At 55.7% G+C, this 5,980-nt stretch overlaps 1 long non-coding RNA gene across 1 annotated transcript; it reads left to right on the top strand.

The window, feature by feature from the left end:
- Window positions 1–3,762: 3,762 nt before the first annotated feature.
- Window positions 3,763–5,417, top strand: LOC138065840 (uncharacterized). The gene is made up of 3 exons (XR_011138902.1): window positions 3,763–3,808; window positions 4,552–4,604; window positions 5,338–5,417. It is a non-coding gene; the product is annotated as an uncharacterized lncRNA (long non-coding RNA).
- Window positions 5,418–5,980: the final 563 nt, after the last annotated feature.

The following is a 5,980-nucleotide window of genomic DNA, read 5'->3' as shown; positions in this document are numbered from 1 at the left end:
ACTGATGCTAGAACGTACCTCGTTCCCACAGCTCTCAGATGGCACCAAGGAGCACAGCACTGACCACAAAACGGAGCTGTCCTACTGCATGCTGCTGCTAGGTGAGCAGAAGACAGAGTTTGGCTGTGCGGTCCTTGTCTCTCTCCTGCACACCTCCGCAACGGGTGAAGAGGTTGCGGGTTAACCTAGAACATGGTTGCTTCCCTCCAGCCCGAATTTCCCCTGACGACACCATGGAGTTTCTGTACGCCCAACTGGGGATTGACAACGAGGCTTCTAGAACAACGGCCCTGTATCTGCTCAGAGCTTTGGTTCGCTGTGACCGTAAGTAACACCGGGGAGAAAGGGTGAGGAATGCTGTGGGTCTGTGCCGCGCGCTAAACGTGGCCCAGGCTCTTGTCCATGTTTCACCTGAGAAAGGTCACTGCAGTGGTGAGGCACAGAAATGCATTCAGTACTTCCAAAGATTATGCTACCCAGGCGAATTGTATGGTACTGACGTGTACTGAAGCAGCTGAATCTGTCGGCATAGTTATCAACCACGCTACCCCAGGGATGGCGTTTTAAGCTCAGTAACGCTCGGAGCACAAACAGCAGCACGTTCCAGTGGAGATCCCATTTCTCCAACTCTCTGCGTGAGGCAATCCCTGTAAACTAGTTGTGCCTGTAGAAGTGGGGTTGCTCATGGCTTCTGCTGCTTCTACTGAAGCCAGGCGTTTGCCCTCTCCTTTCCTTCCGGCTGTGTGTGAGAGGGACACTTTGACGGTGTTGTTTTGGAGAGGGGGCTGCGCGGCAACATACCTGTGTTTCTTTCAGCCACGAGGATAAGAACCAGGATGCGCCGGGTTGTGAGGGCAGTGGAGTCTGTGTTTGGAGACCACCGGAGTAAGGTGAGGAGGTTGGGGAAGGGGTGGTACCATGGTGAGTGGCAGGCAAAGCGCTTTCCTCTGCGTGGAGCCTGGCAAGGAAATACCAGGAGGCTGCTCTTTTGGACCTGGGCTAGGTGTCCTGCCTTGTCATGGTAGCAGGAGAGCTGCTGCGAGGAGGGGGCCTTGGGGATTGCCTTGGCCAGTGGCTGGGCCTGCCGAGTGAGCAGCTCCGCCCATGTCCCGGGTGGTGGTTGATGAGCTCTAAGTGGAGCTTTGCAAATGGGCAGGGCAGAGATTGTCAAGGGGAAAGGGCATGCCACTTTCTTGCGCTGCCTCAAGACATGGCCTGGCTGTGAAGGCCGGCAGTGAAAGCAGAAGCAAAGAAGTCTTCTGTCTCCTTGCCATCTCTCCCGAGATCGTAGGGGCTTTATGCATACGTCAATGAAAGGCAGCAGCTTTCCTTGAGCTTTCTGAGGGAAGGACTAATCGTTACCCTTCTTTGCAACGTCCTCGCTGGCAGGTGAAGGCTGCGGTCCTCTCTTTCATCAAGGAACTGTTCAGCTCTGGTGTTGAGAACTGTTCGGCGTGGGGTTTGGTGGCCTATGTTTTCAGCGAGTTCAGTCGGGCTACCAGCAGACTGGTAAGAAGGGAGCTTGACCTTTCAGACTGTGCTCTGGGCCCTTTGTATGTTGACCGCTCCACTGGATGGACTTCCGTGAGGAAGTGGAGGCCCCCAAGGCGCAGCTCTCGAGTCGCTGGTGTCAGGAGCTGGTTGGCATCCAAGCGGACATGCACCTCGGGTCTCTCTCCTGCAAAAGACAGCAAAAGACAGAAGTCATGGGCTAAGCAGGACAAGCTGGAAAAGCTCTCTGATTGTTTCCTTGTCCTCGGTCCCTTCCAAGCCTGTCCTGTCCTCTGTCAAGAGCTTTGGGGCTCTGGGTGCTTTCTCAAAGCCAAGGGGGCATGGGCAAATCTCTTTTGCCAGCTCGCAACCCTCAGGCGGGCAATCCTCGTAGGATGGTTCAGCAGAAGAGTGCCTTGCTGAAGCTCTTAAATCTGGCTGGGCCTTTTGTCTCCAGGAGGAAGTCTTGTTGGTGCATTTGCTAGGAGGCTCTTGCAGGCCTCATAGCTTTGTATGGAGAAAGCAGGAAAGAACTGCCACTTCCTCCTCCTGCTGCAGCCTGCGGCCACTCAGGCTCTGTTTCCAGTGCAGGAAACGAGCGCGACCTCTCCGAAGAACACAGTGCCTTGCATTTCCTTTGGTGGCGTTACAAGAGAGCTTGTGCCATTGAGCACCTCGTGTGCTTGCTACACAATTCCCACGAGTCGGCTGAGCGTCCAAGCAGGCAGTGGCGCTCTCTGCTTCCCTTCTGGGTGCTGCGTGGCTTTTCCTGCAGCCTGGGATCTGGCGACCCCCGCCTCCCCACTCTAAGACTTCCCAGTCTTGCCTTCCCTCAGGTGTCCTGGGCTCCCCAATCCACAGTCAAGTCTCCGACTGAAGCCTCTAGCCTCCTGCTGAAGAAACAGAAACCGATGGGAGCGTTCTCCCACTTCTGTCTTGCAGGAGACAAGCAACCTCTCGGAGACGCAAGCGTTGGAGGAGAGCACGCTGCAAAGCCTGTGCTTGCAAGTCCTTCACTCTCTGGATGTCTCAGTGAGCGGCATGACGACCGTAAGTCATCCTGCTAAGCAGCACCTGCTGCTACTTCTTGCCTTGAGGATACTTCTTTCTAGCCCTGCCTCTCTCCACTGAGAAGCTCTTCAGAGCCTGAGGCTACCCAAACGTCATGCCACAGGAGAGGGGAAAGGAAGCCTTGTGAGTTACGACCCAAGAGAGGGGCTCAAGTGGGGATTGGGGCAGTGGACTAGAGGGAGAAGAGGGGGAAGAGAAAGGGCAGGAGAGGCATGAAGGAAGACGTTGGAGAAGGTTAGAGGTGGAGGGGCTGGGTCAGAGCCACCGAAGAAGAGTGCTCTGAGAACAGGCGCTGGAGGGATGGAAAGAACGACACGCTGAATTGCCGTATTCTTCTCGGCAGCTCTTGTGGCCCAGGCTCCTCCAGTACGTAGTGCCAGCTCAGTACACGGGCACTCTGATCCCACTCTCCCGATGCCTCGGGGCGCTAGTGGAGAGACAGGAGAGAAGGAGCGAGGACAAGGAAGAACCCAGCTACCTGGGCTACCAGGAACGCGGTAGGAAGCAGAAACCTTTCCAGTGTATTCTGTGCTGCTCTGTCAGGTGGGCAGGCTGAGGGATGGGAAGAGCTTCCAGGGATGGCAAGAGCTGTGGGAAGGCACATGATCAGCAGCATGTTATCAGCCCGCTTCAGTCCCGTGGTGGAGGGCCGGCCTGAGACGAATGGGTGAATACGATGAGGGGGACTTGGCCTGCTGAAACAGAGCTTTTTCTCTCTTTCCAGCCAAACTGCCAACTCCGCAGGCTCTGCTGGTACGCCTCCTGGTGAGTAGTTGGGGACTGCCTGGAGCAGAGTTTTTCTGAGCCAGGGGAAAGGGGAGAGGTCAGGAGGGAGACAGTTTCCGTGGCAGGTGTTTGCAGCCTCCAAGGAGGAGCAAGTCTGCTGGAGCGTGTCTTGCCCGTAGTGGAGTGCCTGGGGATTCCCACTGTGAATGTCTTGAGTAGCGAGGAGGCTGCCTTGCTCAGGGAGGCAGTGCAAACAGAGAAGCTACTCTGTTGGGTGCTGGCTGCCACGGCAGGAGCAGACCTCTCCTTCTTTCTGGAGCAAGCTGCTGTTCCTCTGGCAGGCCTGGAGCTCTAACTCTCTCTCCTCCCCTCTCCCAGGTGCTTGCCCGCTTTCCTTACGAAGGAGGTGGCTATGGAGTTGCTGCCCTGCAATTGCTGAAGGCCCTTCACAGAGCAATTCACAGAGCGGTGGGGCTTCCTTGGACGGAGCAGATCCCTAGCCTGCTGCACTACCTTGAAGGTAAGGTGTCTGCTGGGAGGGGATGGGTTTGAAGAGGACAGAAGAGGATGGCAGCTCCCCAGGGTGACCGAGGGGAACGGAGCCCTCGAGTGTCTTAAAGCCGTCTTGTATCGCGCCCCTTCCAGCTCCAGGCAGCTGGAACAGACAGCGGAGAGAAGCAACGGCCCTGAGCTCGGCTCGTCCCCGGGTGGGATTTAGCCTCGCGTGTTGCGTCAGAATGGCAGGCTCTGGGAGCATCGCGCTGTCCTTGCTTGGATAGTCCTCCTGCTTCCTTATTTTTCCCTGTGAGGAAACAGGAGCCACAGATTTGATGCAGAAGCCCCTGGAAAGTTCAGTTGGCCACCTGAGTGCTGCTGCTCTGGCACTTTGTCACGTGAAATGGCACGTTCCTGAAGCTCCTCTCACGGTGACTTGCTAGCGAGAGCCGCAAGGCCCTAATTTTGCAGCAAAGCTGTGTTCCGGGTAAAGCCTGCACTCACGCCGTGCTCTGAAGAGTTGCGGCAGCTGCTCTGAAGCAGGGGGTCAGTATTTCCGAGTTGATTCAGTGGCCTTGGAAGAAATGGGAGTCAGACATGTCCTGGTGCCTTAGGCCTCCCACAGAGGGTGGCACAGGGCTCTCTTAGCTCTGACCTGCTAGGTATGTGCTGGTCGCTGGGATGTGTGGTTACAAAGGAGACCTTGGGATGCTTCTTTGGGGCTCACCGCAATGAGATGACCTGCTGCTGTGTCTTCTTGCTTCCCAGGAAAAGACGAGAGCTCCCTGGACTGTGCGGAATGGGAGCGCCTTCTGCTGAAGGTACCGAGTTATTTTGTGATGCCTGAAGTGAAGAGGGAAGCAAAGAGAGAGCAAAGCAAGTTGTGGGGAGGAAAGGACAATAGGCAACGAGGAATCCTACGAACTAGAAAACGGGCACTTTAGTGTGAAGACCAACCAAATGCATTTTGCTGTTCATTGGCATTGGAATGATTGGAGTGGAAGTGAAAAGGGAGACTTCAGTTGGAAACCATTTCTGGGCAGCTACAGGATCGTTTGGGATTCCCGGGTGTAATATCGCTTTGACTTTCTGACCCACATGGCTGGGTCACGAGGAATGACCATAACTGGAGAAGGGACATCTTGAGGGTGTCAGGCAGGGCGTGAGATCACCCACGCACTCTTTGGAGTTTTCCCTCCAGTTCCAGCCCCATCTTTGGCTTGCAGAGATCAGGGAAGAAATGAGGGTTGTGGGGGGCGGGTCTTAGCCTCCTGAGTGTCTTGGAGCGTCTTGGAGCGTCCTGTGCTCTCTCTCAGCTTGGGCCTGTTGTCCTAAAAGTGCCGCTGCCTCTTTGTCTGTAGTTTCCTGAGGCCCAGGGGAAACTTAGCTGCCACGCTGCAAGAAGAGCCCGGGGCAGGTTAGAGGAGCGGCGAGGGAAGAGGGAGTACCTGTAGTGCTAGCTCTCCGCAGAGAACTTCTTGTTCTGTTGGAAGGCGCAAAAGGCCGTGAGCAAAGCGGAGGCAGCCTTTGCTTCACTTGTTGTTTTCCCCGTAGTTCCTGAGAACATCCCTGGAGACAATAGAGAACCAGGCGTGGCTCGTGCACCTGAACGTTGAGCTAGCTCAGCAGATGGCCAAGTATCCGAACCTTTCCAAGGAGAAGGTTGGTTCTCTGCTAGGACTTTGTCTCTCCTGCTCGTCTCGGGGAGGTGTGGTGGCAGAGCCACAGGACGCTGCTCTCACTGGCGTGCCATCGAAGACACGGTCTTTTCAAGACAATCTCTTCTCACCGCTTTCTGTTGCCTGCCCTCCAAAACGGCTTTGTTCTTATTAGTCTCGGTATAGAGCTGGTCACTGGAGTGGGCTAAGGAAGGGGCTCTTTCTACAGTCTTGGCTGCTTGGCTGTCTCTTTGCCTCTGAGATGGAGGAGTACCTGAGTGCTCCGCTTCTGCAGCGATGGCAGGGGGTGCTGGCCTCTTCTCTTTCAGAGTTTCCTGTACAAGGCTGTGGGGACAGCACTGGCAGCTTCGCAGAGCGTCACCTATGTTCAAGAGCAGATGCAGAGCTATTTGGAAAGACTCAACTCTTGGGAACCTTCTGAGACAGAGGTGGGCGTTCTCTTCCTCTCCCTGCTTTCTCCAGTCTTCCTCCGAGGAGCTTGGGGCTCCTTGCCGGACTCCAGCTTGTGGTGGGGCTTG

The sequence above is a fragment of the Struthio camelus genome, chromosome 1 (genome assembly GCF_040807025.1).
Source record: "Struthio camelus isolate bStrCam1 chromosome 1, bStrCam1.hap1, whole genome shotgun sequence".
Taxonomy (NCBI): Eukaryota; Metazoa; Chordata; class Aves; order Struthioniformes; family Struthionidae; genus Struthio; species Struthio camelus.
Note: the sequence above shows the minus strand (reverse complement) of the source record. Positions and strands in the feature narration are given on the sequence as shown.